Source organism: Musca domestica, unplaced genomic scaffold (assembly GCF_030504385.1).
Source record: "Musca domestica strain aabys unplaced genomic scaffold, Musca_domestica.polishedcontigs.V.1.1 12, whole genome shotgun sequence".
Taxonomy (NCBI): domain Eukaryota; kingdom Metazoa; phylum Arthropoda; class Insecta; order Diptera; family Muscidae; genus Musca; species Musca domestica.
In genome coordinates, this window is record NW_026712155.1 from 1,894,230 (window position 1) to 1,906,358 (window position 12,129).

The following is a 12,129-nucleotide window of genomic DNA, read 5'->3' on the forward strand; positions in this document are numbered from 1 at the left end:
TAGAGAATTCTCATTGTTGTACGTTGTACGACTGCCGGCGGAAATAACTTTGGATTCAAGCTCTTCTTTTCTTTGGGCTTTTGGTTTTGTTTAATGTTGGAAGTACATGTTTTGTTTAAAAAAAAAATAATAATAAAATAAAAAGAAACTAAAAATTAAACTCAATGGTATTTGTTGTCGCTTGATTTCTTCTTCCGGCTGTAATGCCAGAGGAAGATGATTTAGTATTCGAGCATATTTGTTCAATAATACACTCAAACATATACAATTTTTGGGTTTGTAAAATTATTTATGCCTTAAGAAAAGGGAAATTATGTTTTTTCATTTTTCTTTTACTTTTTATTTTACATTTCACCAATTTATTTTATTAAAGAACTCTTAGAGTTCAATTAACAGGTTTTTGGACATTTCCTAGTTTTTCTTTTTTTTTTGAAAATTTACCTCTTCTTAATGGCATAGATAATTTTCGACGACCTAAAGCACACTTTAGATTCGGGGAGGTGGTAATTTGTGTTTCATAGAAGTAAGCAGTGTTGTGTTTCTTTTCTTAAAGTTTTCCGGTCTTGTTTAAAACCTTACGAAAAATGGGTCATACACTTTTGTAGTACTAATTTATAATTATAGCATATATCTGTGTGTGTGTGTATTTAAGTCTTTGTTAAAGCTTGATTTCAATTTCGTTATAAAATAATATTAAAAAAATAGAAATAGTAAAAGAAAAATAAAAGCTGTTCTTTAGGGATTTTGAAAATTTACTTTAAGATGCCGAAATATAAATGGGATAGGAGGAAGAAAGAACTAGTATTAGAAATATATTGCATTCGAACAAAATTTACAAAAAAAAAAAAGGATATTGGGGCAGCAGAATCGTACTAAAAACACAGCAAGCCTGCAGATACGATCTTGTGTTTTATTACTTTATCTCTTAAGAAAAAGATTTCCTTTTATAGAATTTTGTACTTTTGGTGTTTAAGAGTAATAATTTGTTTTTATGTTTTTTATTTTTTTTTTTTTTTTTTTGTTTTTTAATAATTATTATTAATATTCAACACAAGATCCTACGAGGAGGCTTGGAGTCTGTGTTGTTCTATTTTTTGTTTTTTGGAATAAAAGTTAAAATATTTATATATACGATTTCTTTGAACATATAAAGTTAAAAAATAGGAGAGTTTTATATAGTATTGTAGACGACAAGAGAAACTTAAAATAAAAATGCAAAATTCTTTGTTTTTCTTTTTGTTTTTTGAAAATTTGTGATAGAGCACTGCTCCTCACAGTTTAAGATTGCATACAAATATCACGTTTTAATAATTTCATTTAAAATAGGGACTTTGGGGTCGGTTGGTAGGGGTTTGAAAAAAGGGAGGAGGGGGAGACAAAAAAAAAACTTTAAAATGTACAAAAATGGCAATTAAAAACCAACAACACTTAAGAAACTAAACAATTTCGATTTTTTGTTTTTCTTTTTAATTTGTACAAAACGAAGTGCATTTTGTTTTTGGCTCGCATTTTGTGTTTTTGTTTTTAAATCGATTGATGGGTGGGGGTCTCTTCTTGAATGGACGATTTGATGAGACACATGTCAAGCCGCCCTAGATAAGTGTTAGCATTAAAACTGCTCAATAATTACAATAATACTATGGCAACCGGACACATGTCACACTTCCACCACCCATTCTCCTCGGTTACATTTCTGGGCTTCTAACATAATCACATTTTTTGGTTTGGCAACAGCAGAAGGAAATTTCTTCCTTTCTTCTCTTCTCTTAGACATCATTATTGTGCAGATTTCCATGTTGTTTTCTTGTTTTCTTTTCACATACATATCTTATCGTTGTAGTATTTTAGGATAGTAATATAAACATTTTGCTTTCAGTGTGTTTCTACGTGATTTTAATTAATAATTTATATTAATATTAAATGCTAACAAAAAACAAGGTACTGGGTTAAAGTTTTTGTGGTTTTCTTTGTTGTTTTTGTTTTCTTCTTTTGTTTATACGAGAATCAAGAAATTACACAAGTCATTCAACATTATAATATTTATACATACAGATACAGATAGATAATAGGTCTAGTGGGGCGGGGGGGAGTTACATAGTATACAACACAGTGGGACATGGGCAAGTTTTCATTATTGTTTGGGGGAGGGGAGGGGGGTTTGTTGGGGTAAGGGAAAGGAGAGGTTTGGGATAAAAATCTTAAATATAAGTTATGTATATACGTATATTACCACATCATTCAATCAAAATACAAATAATTTAAATGTAAATGTATATAGTTACAGTATTAAAATAAATACTTTTAGTTGCTCTTCTTCTTCTTCTTCGTGTTTCCTTTCATTTAGTCAACTATTCGGACATAATCTTATTGAGGTTGCCACAAAGTGTGGCAATCTTAAGACAATAGGAATTCTCAATGTTGAATTGATTATTGTTTCAAGGTTGCGTCTTATTCGAAGAAAAACAAAAGAAATAAGTGGAGAAAATAGTAAAAGAGAGAATATATATATAAATATACAAAATTACATTATATCTCTAATTACACAAGGCAAAAGGGAGATCGTTTTTAAAACGACCACCCCCTTGCCCTTTACCTTAAAAAAGTGATCACTTAACAAATGCCCCATCTCTGCAATAGAGACTCACTCTTGCAATTACACGTTTTTATTATACACTAAAATCGAACACAAACTGGAAAAAGAAATCAAAAAACGTTCTCCATTGCAAATAGAGGTAATTGTTGTACACGCTGTTTTTGGTAGTTTAAATTTACAAAAAAAAAGACAATAGATATATATATATATATTATAAAATAAAAAAGGAGACTTTCAAGGGGAGAGGGGAAAGGGTTGGTGGCTGGGTGGGAGGGGAGTTGGGAGGTGAGTTGTGGAGACTTGTATAAAAAAGTAGTATACTATATAAATAAATACATGATATGACTGATTGTAGACCGAATTTCCCTACAATTTTCTTAATATTGCAAAACAAAGTTGTAGTTCTTGGTATGAGGAATGTTGTACACAGACGACACTGCGTCCCCGAGGTAACCATACACCGGACACCTAAAGTCGCAAGTGCCGTTCATCCATCCATTCATTCATTCCCAAAGCTACAACGAAAGTATTTTGTTTTCCACTTCACGTGAATACATACAAATAAATAAAATTATGATTTCCAAAAATAAAAACAAATGTTTGGAAGAGTTTGTTCTGTAAGATACATACATACATACATGCATTACATACATAAGAGTAAGAGTAGCAAGCATTCTCCTCATGTGGTGTTTAACTGGATGAAAACTAATCTGCTAATACAATAAATGACTGCTGCTGCTGCTGATGTTGTTGTAAGGTTTTGTTCTGCTAATGCGCGGTTCCGGCTCTAACTCCAAATTTAAAAGTTCCGCTACTTCGATGAGCTGTAGCCAGGAATCTTTGGGAGTAAGTTGGGTAGGTTTGGCAGGGCAATTTGCATTGCATTGATTCACGGCCAATGCGAATTGAGATTACCGAACTACGAGGACGGCATTCCGACTGCATTGATTTGCGACAATGTAGTGCTGATTGGCCATTTGTAGGCAACGTTTCGGTTGCTTTTGCTTGTTGGTCCGTTCAGACACCTTGACCCCGTCGTCCTGCGCCAACATCACAGTGGTAGTTGTAGCGAAACAAGCTAACAAACAGGTATGTCCAAATAATTTACACACTTCAGGCTCAAGTCTTTACTGTTTTGTTACTTGGAAATATTATTATTATTGTTGTTGTTGTTATATAAGTTCATTAGTTTGTTGCTGGTTTTTCTTTTTGTGGAGCTTTGGTGGGCTAATTTAAATGTCTATAGGTAATGATTATTCAATGGGCATGTTTTTCATTATTTTAAACAAAAAGAAACACGACAAATCCTGATGTTTAGCCTGCGCATTGTTGTTTTTTAGAGCCGATGCTTTGTGTTTCAGTCACTTGTTTGTTTGTTTTTTAAACAAACACAAGGCCTTTTGCTTTCTAGTTTCTATTTATAATTTATTATCCGAAATCACATTGTGCACATGGTGCACCACTTGTGTAGATTTTAAAGTTTTTTTCTTTAGTTGTGGTTGTGGTATTTATTTTAAATAAAATTATTAAATTGTTCACAGTTTTTTAGTTGGTTGTCATTCAGTGTTGTTGCGGTTGTTTTGTTATTATTTGTATTGAGAATTTTGCATTGTTGGCAATTGTATTTTTGTTTTGTGTTTTGACTTAGCGTAAAACGAAAGTTGGATGTCCGTTCTGTCTGTACTTTTGTTTGTTGTTTTGTTCATTATCTGTTTGGGATTGTTTGTTATTCAATAATTTAGTTCTTGATATTGTTTTGTTTTAAAGTGTGACTTTGTAATATTCTTGAGATCACAAACTGTTTTTGTTGTTCACGACATGAGGGGGAGAGTTTGTTTTATGAAATTTTAATTATTTATTTATTTATTTTTTTTTTTGGATTTTTCTTTCGTCTTCTATTCTGGCTGGCTATTGGTTGTGGGCTGTAGTTGTTGGTTGGGTTTTATTGGCAAAAGATTTGTGTGATGATGATGATGATGATGGGGATCGTGGCCGCAGGTGGGCGGTTATGATTGCACGTTGAGCAACAATTTCAAATTGTGCGTATCAAAGTCGTCGAGAAGATTGCGCTTCGACGATTTGACAACGTGGCCGCCATAGGTGTGCGCATCGACGGCATGGGTTGCATTGGAGTGATGGAGATGGTGGTGGCTGCTGTTGTGATGGTGATGGTTGTGTGAGCGAACCGCCGCGCTCAGCACACTTTGGAGGCCGGGACCAGCACTGCTGTCGACCTTGTCTTCGCTTTTGCTCAATGTCCAGTGCTCGGGGGGTTTAGGCAACGCCGTGGGGGCCGGAGCATCGAAGCACTTGCTGCCAGCGAAGTGCGTCAAGGCGGTGGGTATGAGTGGATGAGTGGGTGAGATCTTGCCACCGACACACAACAATGGACTCGAGTGCTTCGAACGCGATTTGCGGGCCGAGTTGGGGTTACTGCCTATGGAAATGGGCGAAGAGGAACTAGCGCCGCCACCCAAAATCGCGGCTGGGGACTGACGTGTAACTTGTCCTCCCTGAGGCGAACGTTGACCATCACGGTGTTTTTGGCCGCTGCCGCCGCCACCGCTATAGCGTTTACTGCCGCTGTTGTTGTTGTTGAAAAAGCTATTACCATCGTTGTTGGCATTACTGCTGTTGTTATGCTGAGGCGAGCGCCTCTGTTGCTGTTGCTGCTGCCAGTTACGCTGCTGCTGTTTGCGCGCAGAAGCAAAATAACTGCCACTGCCATTACCCGAGGAGGAACCCAACGAAGATACACCGGAACTGCTGCTGCAATTGGAGCTGGTCGAAATGGCCGATGACATGGGGCATCCTGGAGGCGAACAGCTGAGCTGGTGATATTGCTGCTGCTGGTGCTGGTAATGGGGATGGTTGTAGTAGTTTGTACTGCTAGCAATACTGTTGGAATGTGCACTTAGGGGTGGTGTTGATGGTGGTGAAATATTACTGCCTCCTCCACCATGCGGCACTTTTTTCGAGCGCTGTTGCTGTATCGTCGCCGCTGCGGTTGCTGCTGCTGCTGTTGTCATTTTCAGATTCTTACTAACGCTATTGTGCGAGTATGTCATAGTACAATTGTTGTAGTTGTAATTTCCTCTGGTCGCTTGGACTCAATTATACTGTTGATGATGATGATGCTGCTGCTACTTGATTCGGTTGGTTATTGTTGTTTTCCTTTTCTTTTTTTTCTCTTCCAATCGCAATCTGTATGTATGTTGCTTGGTTGGTTGGCTGCAGTTGCTACTATTTCTTGAGTAATTTCTTGATTTTGTTTGTTGTTTATGCTTAGGTTTTGTTTTGTTTGTTAAATTAATGCTTAAGGTTTAAATATCACACACAATAAAATCAACGCTTATTTAAAATATAAATGGGCATTCTTTAACGTCTCTTCGAGTCAAAATTTCTGCACTGACAGCTGTTGTTGTCGATCGGTATCCAGCACTTTTTAACGGCTGTCTCAGCTGCTGTTGCTTTTTCTGCTGCCCTTGTACTTCTTCTACGTCTTCTTCTTCTTCGTCTCGTCGTCGTCTCTAGAGCCTTTTGCTGCGCCCTCTACCTCCCTTCTTCGTTCCTCACGCTCTCTCGCTCTATCTCCTTACACAATATTTACAATATTATTTATATATAAATTCTTCTTTATATATTATTATTATTATTATTTATATATGTTTGTTTGTTTGTGTATTGTATTATATGTAGGTAGTATAAATTATTATTTTATTATACTCTTTACGTTTAAAATTAATTAATCAGTCTGTTGATTTATCTTTTTGAATTTCCTTCTTATTCAATATGTTTGCAGAGTCAACGCTTCTTCTTTTTCAGACTTCGTCTCCTTCCGACCGGAATTCGGATCGCTTCTATCTCTTTTCCTTCACTTTTGCTGGCTTTAAGGAGGGAAGGGTTTTGTTAGATGTTAGCGTCTCGTTAACCTCTTTATGGCTTAACGTCATAGATTTATTCTTCTTCTTTAAATCTTATCTATCTTCTTCTGCTTCCTGATGGTACTTGATGCCGTTGCTCTCTACTAATGTGTATTTATTTGTGGTCCTATATAGAGTTAATAATGTAGCGCGTTCGACGAGTTTCAAGCAATGCCAAAAAAAGAAGAACAAAAAGAAAGAAAAACAAATACTTAGTAAATGAGGGTAAAACATAATTACAAAATGTAGGTATTTACACAAATACAAATAGGTATAGTATATATATAAGGGTTTCCCTACACACAAAAAATTATAATAATAATAAAAATAATGATTTAATGTAGTAGTTGTGGTATTATTAACGCTGTGCTTGGGGATGTACAATAAAAAAGAAATAATAAAAGCAAAAATAGTATTCAGGTTATTGGAATAATTATTACATACACATCAAATCAATATTTCATTCAGAATTTTAATAATTGTACCTATAGATTTTCTAGCGTTTACACTTGTTGCTATTCCAAATATGAACAAACATTTGTTTAACTAAACTAGATTAAAGTATAATTTTAAGCTAAAGTAGAATACATCATTGATGAAAGTTACGACCCATCATTTCAGCAGTACCACAAAAAGGCATTCTCCTGTTTATTTCTTAGTGATAGTTGTAACAAATTGCTAGTCTTATAAATGAGAGCGGGTCGGGCGTGCAATGTCAATGGAAAATTTACTCAGTAAAAATTTGCAGGTTTGACCAACCATTTTTTTTATCAGACAATATATAATTTATACATTTTTATGTTTTCTAATGATAAACATTCAACATTGAATTATATAAATATGACTAAAAAATTGCGATTCCAAATCGGATTTTTCGACAAATTTTGAAGTACTTATAACGCTTTCACTGGGAGAAAGAACTGTTTGAATAAAAGTCTAAAATTTCAAGAAACGCACATAAAAATAGAAAAATATGATAATTGATCACAATCAATCACATAGACAAATAGTGAGTGGCCATAAAACTTGACTACCAGACGTTTTCAATTCAATAATTTCGAAACAACTCTAGTTTAGTAAAAACTCTTCGATTTTTTCGAAAATTTTTCCTGAGGTAGGAGGTATTTTTACCCTGATTCCGGGAAATTATTTTTTTCTTGGGTACGGACGGGTACCCCAGATTTTTGACCCCAAAGTCCGGGTATAGGTATCGTTTGAAAGCTATCCAACAAGTAGTCACATGATGGGTTGGGAAATTATAGTTAAATTATCGATTTTTTGGACACGGATTTTTTATAAAACCCCCAAAAAGCCGAAGAAGGCCCAAAATTGGTGCCAAATTTTAGCTGACACTCTTTTCTTGCCAAAATGCTACAGTTTGCCCTAATTTATTTTTGCTATCAGGGATCTGGTTAAAAATAACTACCACTGGAAAAAATTGAAGAGTTTTTACTAAACTAGAGTTAAGCCGCCGTTTCGGCCGTCGGAATTATATTTGACATTTTTTCAAATTCAAGGAAAACTAGAAATTAAAAAAAAAATACAAATAGTCCACCACACATATTTATGTATGTATTTTATTGTCAACTAAGTTGTCTATACCGAACACAAAAATTGTAGATTCTAAAACATTTGCCAAAAATATGGAACTTTTTTAAGGGAGATATTTGTAGCCACAACTTATTGCCGTCAAAAGAAAAAAACTGTGAACCTTAAAAGAAAATTGTAACAAATATACACAAGAGACAAAAACTGGTCTTGCACAAACAAATCAAGCAAAATGTTTTTTCCTACGTCTTTTCGTACGATGGCAATACAGAAAGAAAAACAATGCGGCCACCCCGCCGCCACAACAAATATGGGTATCTGAAATTCGACAACGTAGCCACCATTTGTGCCTTGTTTTGAGCCAGAGAGCGTCGTCGTCGTTGTATACGCTGTTTTTAGTTCCCCCATGTTCGTGTGAATATGTGTGTGCGTGTGTTTGTGTGTATGTGTGCAGCAATACATTCTCAAAATGCTACGTTGCCAGTTTTACTGCTGATATACTGAAAACGTGATTTCAACTGAATTTCTTAATGGTTTAATGGTGGTGTGCAAATAAAAACTTGTAGGAAACATATTTTTCACAACCCTACCACCACCACCAACAGCAGCAGGCAGCTGTAATTTTTGTATTTTGTATTGGCTTTTTATTTTTGTTTTTCAAATCAAAAACTTAGGTGATATACACTTTGTACCATGTGAACAATTATAGAGGAATGGAAGAATATGCCGTTGACGGACTTACTTGGAACTTTGTAAACCATTTAGCTTCCCAGTCGTTGTTTTTAGTTTGGTGGTGGTTTGAAGTTTTTAATCAATTTTTTTTTTTCTTAATTTTTTAATTTCTTTTGCCAAGTTCGCTATATATCGTCGTTTATCGAAACAAACACTTGCTATCTCTTTCTCTCTTGTAAATTTGTAACAAATTCTCAGAGCAGAGCAAAGTAAGATGACTATAGCGCTTGTTGTTGCTGTTGTGTCGTGTCGAATTAAGAAAAAATTAAAGAAATCACCTTCGACGTTACGTAGAGGGAAATTTTTCGAATATCACAAAAAATTTACGAAACTTGAGGGAATTTTCTTAAAAAATTGTTACAAAGTGTTTATCCCGCACTCGACACGAAAAGATGTGTAAATTTGTATTTTTTTCTTGCTTTGCGTTTGCTTTTTGTTGGTATTATTACACACACACATACACTTCGGAAATGTTGGGTCTATTATTTTCTTCTGATTTGGTGCATAGAAATTGTTTCTCAACCTCAATTCTGTTGTATTTGGAGGTACCGAACAACAATAAAATCACACTGAATTTCTGTTGAAGCGAAATAAGTATTGCATTAATAATGATTGCTGTCAATATTGCATATATATTTGTATGTATATTTTGATTTGTACAACACACGCACGCACACACTGGAAATGATTGGATTTCAGTGCTCACGCCAGCCGAGGTTGGTCAATTTTAATGGAGTTTGGCGGTGGACTGCTGGGTCCCAGAATTTATTTTCGGTTGGCCAACACCTCGGTCGGAACACTACTTGGATACACACAGTCGTCGAAATGTTTTATCGAAAATATTTTCAACGCCTGTTTCCAGTCGATTTAGCACGAATTTTATGCCGTTTATTGGCCAAGTTTTTTTCAGCTGAACTTAAGATTGTTAATGAATTTTTTCATGGATTCGAAAGCTTCACTCGTTGTACTATTTTTGCTTTTATTTTCTTTTTATGGATACATACGCACACGCACAGACATATATGCATATACTAAAAATATCTTTCTGCTATGGAGATGATGGGCACAAACATATGAATGTGACTTGGCGTTGTTGATGGATTGAATTTGATTTGCTTGTTATCACTTATTAAAAATTACATTTAATTGATAATAACTATAACAGATCACTATTTACTTGAATTCAAATTTGCTTTTTTTTGGATTTTCTTTAATTTTTTTTTTATATTTTTGTTGTGTGTATAATGCGTGTGAACGCCTTTTCCGAACCTCTTACATGACTCTTCGATCGAATAATAAAAACGAAGTGAAAATGTAATTTTTATTTAGGGTGAAAAATCATTCGATGGCATACGACGACGTCTACCGATATATACCGATAATCGATAAATCGATAGGCTACAGCTATTATTAAGGAGGTTCGCATTAGGAGACTCCGTTGGTTGGTTGCATAGTTTGACAGGCTTTGTATGTTTAATTGGTTGTAATGAATAAAGTGTGTGCGTGGATATGTTGATAATGTGTTCCTAACGACTACGACGGCAGAGAGCCAGTAGAAATGAGCAAACAGAAGGACCCTTTGTTACATTTCTAGCATTAAATATTATCGATAGAACAATAACCACAATAAGACCAGTTATCGATACTAAGCGTTTCCCTATTGTTGTCTTCTGAAAAGTACATAGGGAAGATCACATGTCACAAATTATCATTCTAATGTATGGTACACATGGGTCGATATTTTCATTACAGGCAAAACAGAATGAACGTGAAAGTCGCACGTCCACTATAAAACAATATCAGCAATGAATCAGCTTTATCGTCACTAAAATGCTAAAGTGTGGGTGACTTAATCAAGTGGATTTTAATTGACAAATCCGTCGAATGAAATTGGCTTTCAAATCCAATGGGTTTCATTTGAGGTATACTCAATTAAATTGAGTCTTGTGATGCGGCCTTTCCATTTGAAGCCATCATGTTACAATGAATAGGTTTCGAAACTTATCATCTAAACGAGGTATAAAAATATTTGAGGTGAATATACATAAAGTGGTTATTTGGCTAGATTAAATAATCGGTTGGCTTCTTCGTAGAGGAACAAAGCAGTTTTAGGTTGACTTGTTCGATTTTGGTCCTATGCTCCATGGGTTAAGCCAGCCAAAAAGCGCTTTATGTATTCCCACCTTTAATGTTAAAGCATTTCTGCCGCCACATAGCTCGCCTCGCCTCACTTCAAATAAATTTATTCCGTGGTACATTTTCAACCGGGAACGGTAAAAAACGTACATTAACTACCTTAATGTTAAAAATCTTACAATGAAAATAGTAGGATTTTTAACATCACACACAATATTTTATTTTTTATCATTTGCTGTCATCCTTTATAAAATCGAAAGTAGTAAATTCTTGTAAGTTCTGCAACAGAGCAATGAGCGTTTTACATACATATGTAGTGTAAATTTTTCATGTGTAAAAGTTGCACACATGGTGTGGTACAGACGATATTTCAGTTGTGAAATACATGAACAAGGTACATATGAAATTTTTCAATCACAGCGAGCCCTATTTTCATCGGAAAATATAATTTAATCAAAAGTGGTGTTCGTTTGGTGTGTAAACATATACAAAATTAAAGAAATAACCATGGTAAAACTAAGAAGGTAAAGTCATATAATCATATGTTTACAATTTTTGCAAATGTATACATTTGACAACATCTCATTGTCAAATCTGCGATGGAAACTGTTTTTTATGCATTAAAATTTGATAAGGTAAATTACAGAAAATGCAGAGCTGGGAATGTTAATTTGAAATGAGGTTACCTTTACTTCATTGTACCATGGGAACAAATCTAGTTTTTTTTTTAATTTTTCCAGAGATAGGTATTTTTACCCTGATTCCGGGAAACTATTCTTGACCCGATAAACCGGGTTTACCTTCTTAATTATACAATATCTTCTTAATTTTATAATGGATAGTACATTTCATGGTAAAATAAGGAGGTAGAACAGCTTCATAAAACTGCAGAAATACAGCCCTGAGGCTATGCCCGCTTCCTGTCAGAATTATTCAAAATTATAGGCAAGAAGTTGTTTTAATTCATTTGATATTTTTTGTTCATTTCTAAAATGAGTCAAACAACGCAGAATATGAATAAAATGCCTGGATGTTCTCCCAAAAATATGATCCTGAGTGTTCAATCTTTCAATTCCATGGTAAATCTCGTTATTATTATTAATGCGCGCCCCGAAATTTAAGTTTCTTCAAATCATTGATTTTGAAAACATTTTGTTTTTATTTTTCAAAACAACAAATACATACACAAAATTGGCA

At 34.6% G+C, this 12,129-nt stretch overlaps 1 long non-coding RNA gene across 6 annotated transcripts; it reads right to left on the bottom strand.

The window, feature by feature from the left end:
* Positions 1 to 415: 415 nt before the first annotated feature.
* LOC101896633 (myb-like protein H) lies at positions 416 to 10,134 on the bottom strand. Of its 6 annotated transcripts, none has more exons than XR_009341465.1 (3): positions 9,974 to 10,116; positions 8,807 to 9,032; positions 416 to 6,643 (listed from the first exon to the last, which is right to left on the bottom strand). It is a non-coding gene; the product is annotated as a myb-like protein H (long non-coding RNA). The 6 variants fall into 6 exon arrangements; XR_009341464.1 differs by having other exon boundaries at positions 8,807 to 9,373; XR_002194331.2 differs by lacking the exon at positions 8,807 to 9,032 and having other exon boundaries at positions 10,066 to 10,134.
* Positions 10,135 to 12,129: the final 1,995 nt, after the last annotated feature.